This window comes from Lucilia cuprina, chromosome 4 (assembly GCF_022045245.1).
Source record: "Lucilia cuprina isolate Lc7/37 chromosome 4, ASM2204524v1, whole genome shotgun sequence".
Taxonomy (NCBI): domain Eukaryota; kingdom Metazoa; phylum Arthropoda; class Insecta; order Diptera; family Calliphoridae; genus Lucilia; species Lucilia cuprina.
This window is the reverse complement of record NC_060952.1, coordinates 45,434,593-45,452,441: the sequence shown is the minus strand read 5'-3', so window position 1 is coordinate 45,452,441 and position 17,849 is coordinate 45,434,593. Positions and strand designations below refer to the sequence as shown.

General features: G+C 27.1%; 1 long non-coding RNA gene across 1 annotated transcript in view; it reads left to right on the top strand.

Moving 5' to 3' along the window:
* Positions 1–17,849, top strand: part of LOC124419349 — a 131,203-nt gene that overhangs the window by 88,837 nt on the left and 24,517 nt on the right. The window contains exon 4 of the long non-coding RNA XR_006940505.1: positions 15,210–15,352. This is a non-coding gene — a long non-coding RNA (uncharacterized LOC124419349). The remainder of the gene's footprint in view (positions 1–15,209; positions 15,353–17,849) is intronic.

Genomic DNA, 17,849 nt, shown 5'->3' with positions numbered 1-17,849 from the left:
TTATCTTGAAAATTGCGGCCTGTACCTTGCGCACAAAGTTTACATGGATAGCCAGCCGGACAGACGGACGGACATGTCTTAATCGACTCAAAAAATGATTCTGAATCGGTATACTTTAAGGTGGGTATTGCACCAATATTTTTGTATGTTACAAACATCAGCACAAACGTCAGCACAAACCACTATAGTGGTGTAGGGTATAAAAAGAAATCAACTATACTAATGTTTACATTTATATTATTTCCCCATCGATCCGAAAACAGTGTTATCAATAAAGATTTTTGAAAAAAATTAAGGATATAAAACTTTTTAAAATCTTAAAATATTATCTAGTATTTTAAATCCTAAGCTTACAAATTTCAATACATTTTTTATTAATTTAATAAATTTTTTAATTGATTGAACAAATTTTCTATTTTATGTTGATTTCTTATGCTGATAATGTTTACAATTCTTAAATATTTAATACAATCTTAGACATATAATATTTAAGTTTCTTGACAAACATAAAACACTTTATAATTTTTAATTATTCTTTCTGCAAATTATACATTTGATCTCGTATGAAACCATCCATACATGAATGTAATGTTTTACAAAAAGCACTTAGAATTGTTCCCAATGCTGCTGCTCTTCCACATCATCAATCCTTAAATATAAAAGTCCATACATGTTTGTTACATTAATAAAGTAGAGTTTGCTGGAATGAATGTAAGAAGTTTTTTATATATATATGTATATGAATAAGCAGATATGTGGTTTAATGTTTCTGTAAGTATGTTTGTACATAACGTAATATTATATTATTTTATTTTATTTCATTTTATTTTATTTTTGTCAATTGAATTCCAATTCATTTTTCATTCACAGTTCACTGGTCACCTTTGTTCAAAATTTACAATATTTCCCAATAAAAAGTTCCCAAAAAAGAAACAAGAATTATTTATATTACTCCACACACAGTTATAAATTCACATACAAGTAAATTAGGATGTCCAAAAAAACTATGAAAATCCGATATTCATTTATTTTGCAAATTGTTTCTTATTATTTTCTAAATCAAAAATACACTCACTAATCAGAATTGGTTATTTAAAATGTTAATATTCGGTTAACCTTAAAGAACTCCGATCAATATAATAACAATACAAGAAAAATCGTGCAAAAATTTCATAGAAATACTTTACTAAAAACTAACTTTTATGTTCATCCTAAGAAACATTTTTTAAAGTGAGTGTGTTTGTGGATGTTTGTTTATTATGTTGTATTTTTCTTGTATGTGACATAATGGCAATATTCATTCAATAAACTACATTATAATTCAAATTCGAAATCAAATACTTTTTTTCTTCTCCTCGATATTTTTTCTTTTTTATGATGTTATTGTTGTTGTTTACAAAGATTTATTATACACTTGAATGGGTTTCTTCATGTCGGCTGAAGGAAGGAAAAAATGGATTTGAAATCTTATTAAGTCTATATTTATTTATTTATTATTCAATTTACATTCATAATTGTAATCGACTTTTGATTATTTAAATTAAAAATAAAGATTCGAACACATCTTTGTATTAAGTAACTAAATATATAAGATGTAAATAGCAGAAACCTGAAATGATATTAATGTTTTGTTCTTAATTAATTACTAGTGTAAAAATAGTTGTCTTACCTTTTTCTTCTTATTTTAAGTCACTTACTAAGCGCCTTGAAATTGTTCAGAGAAGGCAAGTTTATTAGTGGAACAATTATAGCCGAAATGTAGCTGTCCAACATTTTATTCGTTCATGTTATACTCTCATCTGGTGTATATGTAACTGTTCACTTTACAGTAACTATATAAACAATCATATTTCGAACATCTGGATGGTATATATATGATTGCTGTACATTTTGTATTGATTTTAATCATTAATTGAAACTATTTAGACTTAGTTTAGTGATTAGCCATTTTAAACCGTGAGCGTATGAGTAATATTCTGAAGATGACCTTATATGCGTCAATTATGAACTTATACTCATAAAATTTTTTACATGGTTTTTGTTTTGTATAGATCTTGTTTATCTAAAATTTATAGGGATAAAATTTTTAATTAAGGAAAACTCTTATTTTAATAACCAAAACTCTTTCCTGAGGGGAACCTTTGATAGGGGTTGGGGTCAGTTATAGATCTGTCTTAAAATTTGAAAATAATGTTCCTAAGTATAAGCTTTTTTACATTGTTTTCATCTCTATCATCTCATCTCACTAGTAATTTTCTAAATCCTCCTCATCAAATTTTCAAAAGTGGACCTTATATGAGGAATACAGTCAATTATTTACCTATCATAAGTCTTTGTAGACCAATTTTGGTTCATATTAAACTTATATACATTGAATATCATCGGTGTACTTTAATTTTTATTCCAGAATTGGTGTTAACATAATTTTCTGAAGGGGTCTCATATGCTATTGAATTTCACACTCCGCATGAAATTCAATAGCAAGTAGGGAAGCCAATCGGGACTGATTTTTAAAAGTCCCGGGATTCGGTATTTTTAAATGAATTCCGGAATCCCGATATCGGGGACCCGGGATTTTCGGGATTTTCAAAAAATCTTAATAATTTACCGACAAAAATAACGTTTTCTATCATAAGTATTTTGTGAAATTTTTGGAAAAATTTAATTCAAAGTACTAAAAATAACAAATAGTTGTTCAAATACAGTGCTTTGTAGATACACCACTGATGTGACCAACCGTCTTGAGCTGAATAATTAATGTATGGTTTTTAATGGCCGCTAGGGAAACACTACAAAACTGGTCTATATAGCCATCGTAGTTCCACCTTTTGCCAAGTTATCAGCAATATTATTTCCAGTTATATATCTTACCCAAATAAGAGAATTATCATCTCGATATCTCATTAACAGGTTAATTGCCAGTATAGATTCTGATATAGCCATATCCGATAGTACCAATGCCTATTTATTGTATTTTTCTTGGGTTTGGTCCGAGTAGCTCATAATTATGTTTAATATACTCGTACACGCTGAGAAAAAACATGGTTCGGCATGGTTAGGAAAACTATTCTATGTTTTTTGTAACAATAATTTGTTGTAATAACCAAACAATTGTTATTTTTATTGAACTTCATCAATATTTAAGTTACTGAAAACATTTATATGTTTATGACAATTATAAATTTGAGAATGAAAAATAATTATTTTTACAACAAATAAATAATGATAGTTATTTAAACATATCATATTCCTTAGAATCATTTAAACTATCAATAATTCATTAAATGGTAGGATTTTACACGCTTATGCATATAATGTTTAAGATATCTAAAAACATAATAGGGTACATAAAAAATTAATAATTAAAAAAATTATATTGTGTTTATATTGGCTTGAAAGTGTGGATATATATTTTTTATGGGAATATCAGTGCTTGGAAATTTTGCTTTTGCTTATTTCTAAAAATTTTTAGAGAGATAATAGAAATTGTCGCAAAATTGTTTCCTGATTTTTTTTTTATTTTAATTTGTTTTTTCTTTACATCAACATTGAGATACAATGCTATCTATTACAAAAATAATAAAAAAGTATTAGTATCATGGTTATAATATTGATGGACCTGGATATGCAAATCGTACTCTTTAAAGTTGTGGACGCAAATAGTAGTCCGAATCTGATTTTGAACTTATGATGTTCACAAGCTCGTTGCTTTCAGGCGGTCTTCCATCTTCTTTAATACTTCATTAACTTCAACAGAATGTACTGAACACGAGAAAAATTAAATATAGTTTGAATGGTCTTCAGTTCCATACCAGCGATTGAAAATCGTGACTACAGTATAATTTTTGAAAAATTAAACATTTTTGATTTTTTTGAAATGGGTCTCGAAAATTCTGTAATTTTTAGTTAAAAATTGTGGAATATTTTTGGTCTACAAAATGATTTTTAGTGGGTTGGAGAGTCATTTTGTTTTCGCATTTTATCGAAATGGGTGTCAAAATACTCATACAGAAAAATTTTCCAAAAATTGTTTGGCATTTGACATTAGTCAATTTTGAAATTTTTTAAATTTTGTATACCCTTTGTAAAATACGATAAAAGTCGTTTTTACCAAGAATTTTAATTATTTTTCCCACACCCAATTCGAAAAGATTGCGGAAAAAATGTTTTAACCGTTTAAAATCGTAGGTAGGAAACTGAGGACCTTTTTAAAGAAATTGTTTGCTACTTGTAGACCTGAACAAGGAAACAAATTTAAAAATACTTTTTTTGACTTCATATATTCGTAATTTTTGTTTTTTGTGATAAGAGCAACAACATTCCCTAAGAGAGTAAATCACGGTTTGCAAGAACGGTAAGAGAATGATCACTTTTTCAAAAATGACACCGAGGCCCCAAATATTTCGGGGTCTATAACTAAAAAAGTGCGTGACTTTGGGCAAAACTGGAAGACGCGATTCTTCTTATTTTTGATATTTTATCATATAGTGCTGTCCGTATATGGTAATTTAATCAAGACTTAAATAATTACACGGTGTAATAATTCCATAAAATGGATACACAGTTCAAATTTTTCATGTAGTAACAAAACAAATCCGCCACCTATTAAAAATATACCCATTTTAATAAATTAAAATTTCAAAACACATGAAAATTTAAATATCTTCCATTTAACTTCCCCTAAAATGACTAGACAAAACCACAATTATCGATTGCAACCAATTCGTATTCATATTTGAGCACACAAAATTAAACCACTTTAAATGTTAACAAATTGTCTTTTCTCAATGAGGGTCTAAAATATTTCTGTGACATAAATATTGCCATTTATTTCATTACAAATCGAATAGAAAAACCAGTGAATCTCATTCAGGAAAAGTTTCCTGTAGATATTTAGCTACAACTGCACTTGAACTCAATCGAGGGGAATACGTTTAAAAGGCGGCAGAGTTAAACCTCATCACCGTCGCAATCGTCGTCATCATCATCAGTTACAGCTCTACTCAGGCGAGGGTTTTAAAAATCATTAAAATCATGCTAAAAATATTTCCCCCAAATAAATTAAATTTTTTCTCCCTTTCATTTCTTCATCCAGCTTTTACCACGGCTGACAAAATCATATTAGGAAGAAAAACTTTTAAGCTGCTGAAGAGGTAGAAAGTAAAAAAGAAAAACATTGAAAAGAAAGTTCCTTTTCTTGGTAGTTTGTTGTCAGCAGTGAAAGTCCTTGGCCAATGACATAAGGCTGAGGCAGGAAAATGTTTTCCTTTCTTTGGAATTTTGTTTTTTTTCGATAAAAATGATGAATGACATCATAAATTATGGTGAAGTGTACTAAACAGAGGGTTTGGTGGTTGTTTATTTCTATATAAACGATTTTTATTTTGTTCCTTTTTTGTTGTATTTCTCCCTAAGTAATATATTGTACATACAAATTATAAATTTTCTTGTTTCACCCACAACATATTTTGTTTTCTTTGGTGCAATTTTTCTTTATTTAAAATTTTTGAAAGTAGTACACATTTGCCAAAAAAAAATTTAATGTTACATATTTAAATTTGTATGTAAATCAGTCTGCTTTAAACTAGTGACAATTATTATTTTACTACTTTTAATTATTCAATACTTTTCGTTTGGGTACTCAATATTTAGCAAACATATGATTAAGCCGATTATTTGAAAATTATTTTTATTGGCAAAACCCCGTTTTAAGGAATTATATCGAATAATTCTTTAAATTGGAATTATTTTAGCAATTTTTTTTTTGTTGGACAAAAAACATTAATGTATGAAATTTTAACTTCAAATTTTATTTCAAATAACTAAGAACAACGCACACGTTTTCCCATTTTGAACATTTAGGCGGTCTGGAAAATTTTCTGTTGGATGTTTTTTTTCTAACTTCTTAATAAGTATACTGCTATTTCTTTAACTTAAATATATTTTTTATACGAATTCAATTATATGAATTCAATCTACCTACACCACATTTTTGAAAAAAATACATATTGATGTACGTAATTTTGCTCGGGTTTTGCTCAGAATTATTTTCTGAGTCGATTTAGCTATGTCCGTCCGTCTATGTAAACCTTGCAATCAAACTGCAGGTCGCAATTTTGAAGATAATTCTATAAAATTTAGTGCATGATCCTCCGTTGTCCCAGGGACGAAGCCTATTGAAAATGGTTATTAGCGGATCATTAGATCACTTAGCCCCCATATAACTGAACCCTCGAATAGGGCTTTTAAACCTTGTAGTCAAATTACCGGTCGCAATTTTGTAGACACTTCAATGAAATTTGAAACATGATGTTCAATGGTACGGTAGACGAAGCCTGTTGAAAATGGTTAATATTAATATCCATTATTTCACCTAGCCCCCATACAACTTAACCCGCCGAATAGGGCATTTAAGTTCATAATTATGTATAACTAGCTTATACCCGGTGTGCTTCGCTACCCCAACCAAAACAAATACATAATAACCAAAAAAATTATTTATTTAGTTACTAAATTATAACATTTTTCTTAAAGGTTTATTATGATTTTTTTATGATAATATATTTCATTTAAATTCTGTTTAATCTATTTATTTCTTACATGCTAAAATTTTATATATTCTTTTGTTCTTAAAAAATAATTCATATTCTTATGCCTTGGGATATACAATATTTTTTGTTTTACCCTATAGTATAAATAAAAAACCAACTTAAAAATTTGGAAAATTATAACCACAATAGTTTTCCAGATTAACAATATGTTCCATATGAGAAATGCCAAGAAAATTATCTTACAGTTTTACGAAATTTTTTATTTAAATCATATATTTGGTGCCACGCCCCCATTAATAGTCCGCCCGTTATTTTCTAAATGTTCACATGAATGTCAAAGATATTCATATCAAATTTGAAGGTTATAGCTCTAATAGATTCCAATATAAACGATTTTTTGTATATAAATTATTTGGGAGGTGCCACGCCCTCTAACGCTAGTCCGCCCACTTTTTATCCCAAATAATTATATTGACACTAAAGTGGCTCCGAAAAAATTTGAGGGGTCTAACTGTTATATTATCACAAATATACGAATTTTATATTTTCTTAATGTGAGCGTGGCTCCTCGTCCATTTGAAATTCCAAAAAAGTATCCTATTACCTATTCCAGAAATACAGGAATACGCTGTGAAAATTTCAAGAAAATCGGTTTAGCCATGTAGTAGTCTATAACGTTCAAACATACAAACAAACACCAAGTTCTATACAAGCCTTGATGACCCTCATGAACTCTATAATTGTAGAACCTCATTTGACCCTATCCTCTATAAAATGCCCATTTCAAAATTTGACTTAAATGTCCAGTTTTATTCAACAATAAATAGCTTAAGTAATTATATCAGAGGCAAGGTAAAATTCAACTTAAATGTTTTATTATGAAAACTAAATTACATTATATTTTCGTGACAGACGAAGGGTGTTATATAGGCTCGCCCGACTATAATTTCTTACTTGTTTTCAAATGTATTTAAAATTTAAAAAAGACTATATTTAAACTTATAATTCAAAAAAATTTTCAAATGTATTTCAAGTAATCTTGATTAATATTTTCGTGCATTTTTCAAACCCTAATTTAATGCAAAATTTATATATTTTTTACATCACCTGAAAATAAGAAATTTATACATTCATTTTGTACCATTTTTCAACTAAATATCCGATTAGTACTCTTATATTTAACATATTTTCTCCTCCTATAGAAAAAGTGTTTTTATTTTTCTAAAATAATTTATTTTTTAAAAGATAACACATACACAAAATCTAGTACTTAAGAGATTTCGAGGCATTTTAGGTGCATTTGCAGCTCAAGTCTGTTAAATATTAATATTATTAATAACTTTTTTGTCTTATTAAACGTTTAAGAAATTTAAAAAAAAAAATAAATAAATGTAATGCCCTTGACCAAAATATATTTTAAATATTTTGCAAAAAAAATTTTGGAGCGAGATGAGCTCAAAAATTTCTTTTGAATAATTTTTTTTTTAAATTTTTCAAAATAATTTTTCCGATAATTTCGAATCAAGACATTATTATTTACTTCCAATACATTGGATCTATATAGATTTGGTGATGCGTATTTGGCATAGTCAAATATAACAATATTATTGTTATTTGTACAAATTCTTCCCTTCGTCAAACAATCTATTGATATTCGGAAATTTTAAATTCATAAAACAAATATTCTACAAGAGCAAGTGAAATTTCTAAAATATCCTAATTCCAAATGATGAATATAATTTATACTAATACTTAAGATACAAGTATTTTATCCTACACTTCCAGTTAAGCTTTCTTTGCATTTCGTGTTTGTGCTGCTTTTTTGTAAGAAAGCATTACAGTTTCCTTGGTTACTTATGAATGCGGCAAAGCTCAAAAGGATTATCACAACAAACATATACGCCACAAATCGTCGTTTTTAATGTACAAGTATAAATGTGAGTATCTACATACGTACTTACAGATGTCAGTATTAAATAGTTTAGTTGTATTCACACATGCCGACAGCATTATGTAAATTTGTGCATTGCATTCAAAGCGCTTTCTCAACTATTATTCAAAGTGTTTGTTTATTTTAAAACTGGAAGTTTTGTCGGTAAATTTTGGTGATTTTTTTTTTTTTCATTTACAGTCATTGTGTGCAAAAACAATAAAAATATATATATATAATATTTTTTGAAACAGTAAACACTTTTTAAGTTTGTTATCATTTTATTTTGCTAAATAATTTTATAATTTTAAGCGCTTAAAATATGCAATAAAAACTCGAAATATGCTTTTAACATTTTTAAAATATGCTCTAAAAATAATATTTCTGTTTATTTTTTAACATTGAAAAGCTCAACAAGACTGCAAATGTAATAAAATATTCAATATTTAATTAATATCTTATTTCATGCTACAAGATTTTAATAATTGATTCATCTCATAATTTAAAGAACTAATTTAATAAAATTCCGTTTCATGTCCAAACAACCAATATATAACATAAAATCATTGATGCCCCATAAACCAAATTTCAAACGAAAACCAAAAAGGGTTGGTCTAATGAAATCCAAAGTAATCGGTTTTATGAAACTACTCTATTTTTTGCTGTTCAAGTTTTACAAATGAAAATTAAAAATTAAAAAAACTTTTTTTATTTACAAAAAAATAAGATTAAATGTTGAAAAAAATGTTTATTAAATATACAAGCAAAGCTCTGAAAGAATTCATTCCCTAATTCTTTATTTGAAATTGAGTTATATATTAAAGAATTAACAATTCTTCAAACTCATTCCCTTTGATTTAATTCTTAGAATTATTTTTAAAGCTTTCGATGTAGTTGAATTAATTCTCTAATGAATTAATTCCTATAGAATGTTAAATTTCTTCTGAATGAAATAATTTTGTTTGCATTCAATCTGTTACAAATTGAATTAAAATTAATTTCAACAATTCCTATTGATATTTAAATTCCCTCTGAATGATATAAATTTTGTTTGAATTCAATTATTACAAATTGAATTTAATTTTTTTTTAACCATTCAATTTGAAATAGATTGAATGAAAGTTTTGTTTTATAATTCAAAAGCATTCTGTATATTAAAAATTGAATTAATTTTTTTCTTTCCTTCAATTTGTAATAGAAGGAATTAAACAAATATGAATGATCATTCCATTGAATTCATTCCTATAAAGAATGAATTCTTTTAAGAATTAATTCAATAGAATATAAAGCCTGGGAATTCAGCTTTAGAATTTAAATTCAAAGAATGATTTTAAAGAATGATACATTCAACATTTTAAAGCCGAATTAAAAATATAAGGGAATTAATTCCAAATAGAAATCATTCTTTCCAAGCTTTGTATACAAGTGTGAAAAAGTATAGCAAAAAATATCATAATATGCACTAAAAGAAAAAAATGGAAAATATGCCTTAAATATTCATTAAAAGTCAAATCTTACTAAATTATGCTTTTATTGGTAAAATATGCAAAAATATACTCTAACAAATAGATGCGAAAATTCTTAAATTGACCTGAACCATGTAAATTTATTATCCATGAATTCATACGACGCACCATAAAAAACATACATTTGAATAATTCCTGGTAATTAAACTCACTTTTTACCCTTTTTTGGTTTTCCAGTTTAATTTTTTACAATTATTTTTAACATACATATTGGTGTAGGTCATCATATGGCCGGACATGCTAGATTATATGTTTGCATATGTTTTTTTTACATTTTACACAGAAGTGTTAAGTCTGACAATTTATTTTATTAATCATTTTTGCAAAATGTTTACAGAAAAAAGTTTCAGAATAAATAATATGAACTGCTCTCATTGACAAAAGTTAATAATATTTATGAATAAGTTCCTAAATGGTATGAATTCTTTCATATTAATTTTTTCAAACAAAATCTAGAAGCCTTGACTTAAAACATTTAAAATTTATTGATAATTGTAAAAAATTTTGAAAATTTTCTTTGAATTTTTTTTTTATTTCTTTATGATTTTTAGATTAAAATCGATGAAATATTCGAGAAATTGGCCGGATTTTACAAACAATAGATGGTTTATTATGTTTGCTCAAGTTTTCTGATTTTAGATTTAGTTTTTCAAAATTTCAATTTCTGTTTTTTAATTATATAAAATTAGCTAATAAAGAATTACTATCTACTACATACGGAAATAGTTTTTGTAGAATTAGAATTTTTTGCAATTTCTTCATCTGTTTTAATCTTATAGGAAATTAATTATAAAACGTAGATTTAGATTCGTAATTTGTCAGATCATGCTATAATTGGGACTGCTGCTATAGAAAACCATTTTGAAATGTTGACTATTTAACTTTTAGTTTTAGATTTACTATACCACCTTGGCTTGTTTGTATGTGTTTTGTTTCAACTCCAAATTCATATGAATTCATAATGTTATGGAAAAAAAAATGAAGTTGTAAATGAAATCATACGAACACACAGATGCACAATAGAAATTTAAAAAAATACTCTTCTGTTAGTATGAGTTGGAACAAAATGTACATGCAAATTCTTAAACTAGTACTTAGCATTATTATTTATTATTTTAACACTTTTCTGCACCTCTCAACAAGTTAGTTATTGTTGCTACTTGTACAACTGCTACTTGCAACACTATTTATGTATATTGGTTTTTTATTTTAAAGTTTACATAAGACATAAATGTACGTATTAATCAATGTAGTTAAGCAACAGACTCTTTAACTCTTGAACGCCTACCGATCTTTCAAATGATTAGAACAAATATAAAATTCCATAACTGGTATTATTACGAATAAAGTTCAAAATGTTCATGCAAAATCCCAAAGGAAAGTTTTTTATTTTTTTAAGAAATTTTTTGAAAAAATATGTTAATCAATTTTATATTTAACTTATTTAACTAGGATCAGATAATTAATTTTTTGTGCGAAATTGTTAAATAGGAATAAATCAACAAATTAAATAAATTTAAATAATTTCTGTTGATTTGATTTTTTATATTTTTGTTCTTTAACACAAGCTGTTGCAATAGCACAATAACATAAGCAACAACAACAAAAACGAAAAACCTTTACGATGAGCTACGTTTCAGGGTCGTGAGCAATAAATCACGTTTGGGACACCACTGGCACTAGTAGCTGTTGCTACTGCAGAACAACCAAAAAACAATTGCAGAATATTTCTATTTTTTGCTCAAACAAGAAAAAATAAATTGCGAATCGCGTCTTCCGCGTACCTCTAGCATTCTCATCACCCAGCCACCCTTGTGCATGAATACGAACATCATCAGAACAACTATAGAGCAAGAAATATGCAGTACCATTTTGCAACTGATATCAAAAAAGAAACCACAAACATCCCCAACCCCAAAAGTACTACATAGAATACAAACATCCAACATTAAAAAAAAATCAATGATTAAAACAGGAAGTAGAAAAAATAGATAGAGTTACACGGTTATTTAGATTTTACTTTACTCTTCATTTCTTCAAACTAGAAACGTTAAAATCTATAGTGTGAATAACGTGATCTGCTAGTTAAAGGATGGTTAGTGATGTATAGTTTATTAGTCGGTTATTCGATGGATAAATTGATAAGGCTTCTCTCTGTAGAGGACAGCTATTTACCAATACAGTAAGTTTTTCTATATTGACGTCTATAACATCTATTTCTATTTCGATATTTAAAAGTTTTCTGTCCTACACTGTTCCATAGTAAGTTCCTGAATGTTATCCAATTGGTTTTCGGCTTATGTTTGTCCAAATGTTTTGAACCCTTTGTATAGATGAAATCATATAGGATTGTCTAATACTTATTTCCTGATATTGTAAACAAAAAAACTTTTTGTATTCAAAAAATCAGCAGTGCTTCTCGAACGAACTTGGTGGGAGTTCGTATTACAACCAATTAATTTTTTCTTACTTATTTGAGTGCCTTATCAACCAGTTTTATAAACTGTAACGATGGTAGTTTTGGAGTATGTATTCCCATTCCTTACATCACATCTAACTTGGCGGTTATTTAGAAGTTCCTTAAAAAGAGAAATATAGTCATTAGATGGGTTTCTATAGTTTTTTTGAGCAAGCTATATAATATTGACAGATTGCAAAAAAAATTCATAAATCGAGACCCATGTATCAAAAACTAAAACAGGACAAACGTGTATCACATAAAAACAAATGTCAATTTCATAATGGAGTGTGTTGGTTTTATTTATCACTTAGACTCAGAATTTATGTTTTAGCTTCTGGCTTTTCCAAGCCTTTTCCAAATTGACCTAAGCTCCCTAAGGTCGGCTTTTCCAAAAAACGGCTAATACTGATATTAAAACCGTTTTATGTAAGGAATATATAATATATCTTATGTTTAATTCATAAAAAAATTTAGAAGTTTCTATTCTAACGCTGCGATTACCTGCTTTTGGTAAAATATTAATCGAATAGTTTTGGGAAATTTAACATTATTCTAATAATTTGAAATATTAACTGCTGTTAAAGGAACCTAAAATAACATTTAGTACAATCAAATAGAACAGTATGAAACTGCCACAACAGCCATCCGTAGTACCAATATCAAGACTTCCACCACCCCATTATACAAATGCTAAACATTGGAACATAGTAAAGCGTGACATGAAGATAGATGGAAATATAGTCGCATTGCTGGCAAAATGGTATTTATTCACTGGTTATATACAAACAACAACAATAAAGAAGGAAGAAAAAATAGAAAAACAACTTTAGCCTTAACATTATCGCAAATGTTACGTTCAACAAGGACACCTAAACAGAACAGAATCGAAACATATTTACAACAAAAATTTTTCTAAATGAATGTACAATGCAGTACGATGTTACAATGTTCTGTGTAAAATTCATCTTCCAAAATTAAGGAACATTAAAGGCTGACTACCGATAACATTTAGATGATTTTATCAAAATAACTACATACTTCCGTTGAACATTTTTTTAGCTTTAATGTATATGGGCAATTTAATGTATAGTGACCCAACTTTTAAAATCAATGTCTCCCGATTTGGATGAAAATTTCACCACAGTTGGTGCTCCAATAACCGTTGTTCTAATTTCATCCAAAACAAAATTGCCAATATGTACTCCAGAAAAGATTTGTATGACTCAAGTATCCTAGGCTGCCAATATTCGCAGTTCTGTAATATTACTGAATTGTATATTTGAGATGCAAGTTACAGTTAGAAGGACTAAAAGATGATCTGAAATTGATGGGTGATAAAACTGTTTTAATTTCATATTCGGAATCAAAGTTGGCCTGTGGTACCAGAAAAAAGAGCTTATATCGCAGAATTAAGTTTGTTGGTAGTGCCAATACCGCTGTTATCTTACATAAATCTAATATTTATGTATCACAATTTTTTATTGTTTCTGTGATGAATACCATACGTTCTTATTCTTAGACCTGGGATGTAAAAAATGTGTCTGTCTTACCTATATTTATATATTATACTTTGAACCCAAAAGTAAAAATTTTATTATGTATTACTATTTTTAGTAAATTTTACGAACTCCTTTTACTATCGAATTTTTGATGATTACAAAGAAATTATATAACAATTAAGAATGTATAGTAGGTAGTGGTCAACCATTTTAAATTCCACCATTGACTGTGTGGGTTATTTGTAATATTAAGCATAAAAGTTTGTTTACCTTAATTCCCAAATATTTTAACAATTGGTAGACTGAAAAGTGATTTTTTGAAATAGGGATTATATGATGGTTAGGGTGCCCATATTTACCCTTACCATCATATCCCCACATATTTTTGTAAAGGGATTTATGTTTACATTAAAAGTAAATAACTGAATCCAAGTTCGCATATTAGGAATAATGTCGAGTCAAGCAGATTGGTATACTTGACGGTGAGTATAGAATCAATATGTTTGGGTGTTACAAACATCTGCATCAGGTTAAGGTTATTAAATATTGGAAACTCTGATTTAAAATTTTATCGTAGAATATTGTATACTGTTGCATTTGGGCAGTAACTATCCTGTTGGATATACATATGTACATTGTGCATAGAGAGGTTTATTTTTTTATTTTTTAAGTGCCTGACACAGCTGTGACTTTTTGAAGTTCTTTTATTTCCATGTTTTTCTGCAATCAGATTTTTTTTCGATTTTGTTCGAAATGCTCCACTAGGACAAGGACTACAATGAATTGTAAAAGTTCTATATTTCTACTACGAGTATGTATTACATACACACTACAGCTAATACACGAATTCTCAAATGAATGTATCTATGACTATGTATACTGTGTCTACAAATGTTACAAAATATTGCTTATTCACGGCACAGTCAAACACTATTTGTTCATCATTCTGCGTTACGGAAAATCTCTTCCCTTATCAGATTTTTATAAAATTGGCGAATATTAAATGAACTCCTTATTTATCATGTTTTCATGTTCATGCACATAACTAAAAATATTCGGTTGTGCCGAATCTTATTTACCCACTATTAAATCACTATTAAAGGAATACTTTCTTATAAATAATCCTTGGTATTTAGGAATCAATGCTTTTGTTATTATCGAAACTATTTTCTCATTTATTACATCTATGTAGAATTTTTCCATCATACATACATATATCGATAATAATATGTACATTTCCAGAATTTATTTCAGATTAGTTATGGCGCGATGTTTGTTTATGTTGAATTTCATCTCTGTAATGACTGTTAAACTAATTTTCTGAAGGGTTCAATATAGTTTCCTGTGTTTTTTGGAAGACAATTGGAAATGTCATGTAAAGAAAGGTAAGCATTTCTGGATTTCCTTATAAAAGTTTTGTATATGGATTTGTTACCACTGTCATAATATTCCATGGCTGTTTTTATGTCGTTCGTTCTGGTAACGTTCACAGAAAAAATTATCGGTAGTTTATTTTTAAATTAAAATGTTTTTCTTCTTCCTTAATTTTTATTTAAACTAATTTTTATTTGTCTTAAATGTCTAGTTGTTCGAAACTTAAGTGTACAATTTTGATTAAATTTTTAATTGATTCAATTAATTTTTAATTGATTGAAAATATTTTTCTGTCCTTCTTTTCTATTTTAGCTTTTCTTCTTAATATTTTATTTCGAATTTTCGTGCTACGAATATAATTCTTAAATATCCAATAACATTTTAGGCACAAAATATTGAAGTTTCTTGACAATTTCTGAAATAGTTTATATGTTAAATTGTAACATTTTTTAATGCATTGTTAAAGGTCTAGTATTTCTTTAACGTCGTGTGTAATCGATTAATAATTTTATTGTTTTAATCACCTCCTTAATTGATTTTTAAAAAATTCTCTACCAAACAGTTTAATTCGTTTGATTAATAATTTAATAAAAAATCAATTTTATGTTTATTAAATATTAAATGTATACAACTAATGAATTAATTAATGTTAAATATTGTCTAAATTATTGACCTTAATTTTTCTAATTAATTCATTATTTGGAAAATATATATATTTTGTTATCTTTTTTTACAAATTTGGTAATTTTTATCAATTTTTTGGTTATAGGTGCAAAACTTGGTTGATACAATTATTTTGATAATTGAAACTTATTTTTAGTTTTTTAACTTCAAAAAATTGTGAATCTTATATATTTGAATTGATTGTCAAATTCACAAACCAATTTTAAAACTGTTATTATTTTAGAATACAAAATATTCATGTTAACGCATTTGTTTCTGTACATTTACAGAAAGGACCGAAAAAATATGGAATAAGGGTATTACTTTTATGAATTGTATATATAAATTTATTTCTCCTTTTTTAAAATATGTACAATAACATACACATGAGAGATGCCAAGAAAATTATTGAGAGTTCGCCAATTTCTATACACTGCCAGTTTTTATCTATCTATGAAAAAATTTAATTATCTGACAGTTTTCAAGAAATTTTGTATTTCATACACATACACAGAAAAAAATATTCAATAATTTTTTTCAGTAAAGACGTTATTCAGTATTAAATTTTAATTTAATTATATTTTTAATTAATGTGATTATTTTTTTAATTGCTCTTTGAATTTTTAAAATTTTTAATATTTTGACATTTGTAAAAATAAAATAAAAAACAGTTTAAAACTTTTGCATAAAAGAATTTTTTCATTATTTTATAAAAAATTTTGTTATTTCAATTCAAACATGGACAAAAATGGACGGGAATTTACTCATCTCTGTTATGTGGACCCACGTAAGTAAAAAAGTTCTCATTCAAAAATATGTGTACGCAATTTAATATAGTGTATTTTAGATATTTTGTGGGATGGGATGCTAATTTAGACGCATTATATCCCTAATGCATTTAAAAAAAGCAGTGGACTTAATACAAGGCGATTGCATACAAACATACATACATACATACATACATACATACATGCAAACAAACATGCATAGATACATACATACATACATACATACATACATACATACATACATACATACATATACACATACATACATACATACATACATACATACATACATACATACATACATACATACATACATACATACATACATACATACATACATACATACATACATACATACATACATACATACATACATACATATATACTTCATGTATTTTAGTTATGTATAATAGTTTTTTGTATATTCAATAAAAACGATTTACAAAAATCTTCAATTAATAATTATTTTTAGTCGATATTTAAAATTACAATAATTTAATCGAATTCATTAAAGACGCATTTGAAATATGCCACCAGTTCTAATTAAACGAATTAATTACAATAATACTGTTTTAATTGAAATTTTTGCCACGTTTTTTCCAATTAACATTTTTAATTTTCAGTTAATCAATAGTATCATTTTGATGATTAGAGAAAAATCAAAACTTTTTTAATTAATATGAGCAATTTTATAATTGAAATTCATTTTTATTTTTTTTCTGTGTATGTTGCTCCAAATCACCCCCTTTTGTTCAAAATTTTAAGAATTTAGTTTTATTAGTTTACCAGATAAACGAATTTTTGTATTTAATTAATATAGGAGTACCGTTCTCCTCATGGGTAGTTCACCAAGTTATTACCTAAAATGTTTACATAGATGTTAGAGTTATTCGAGCAAAATTTTAAGATTCTATGGGAGTTTTCACGGTAGGTGCTACGTCCCCTAATGCAAACAAACACACATTAACTTTTATATATTCAGATATTGTAATCAATATTAGCAAAGTGCCGTTACGAAAATTGGACCGGAAGGGAACAAAAAATAGTCCAAATTACG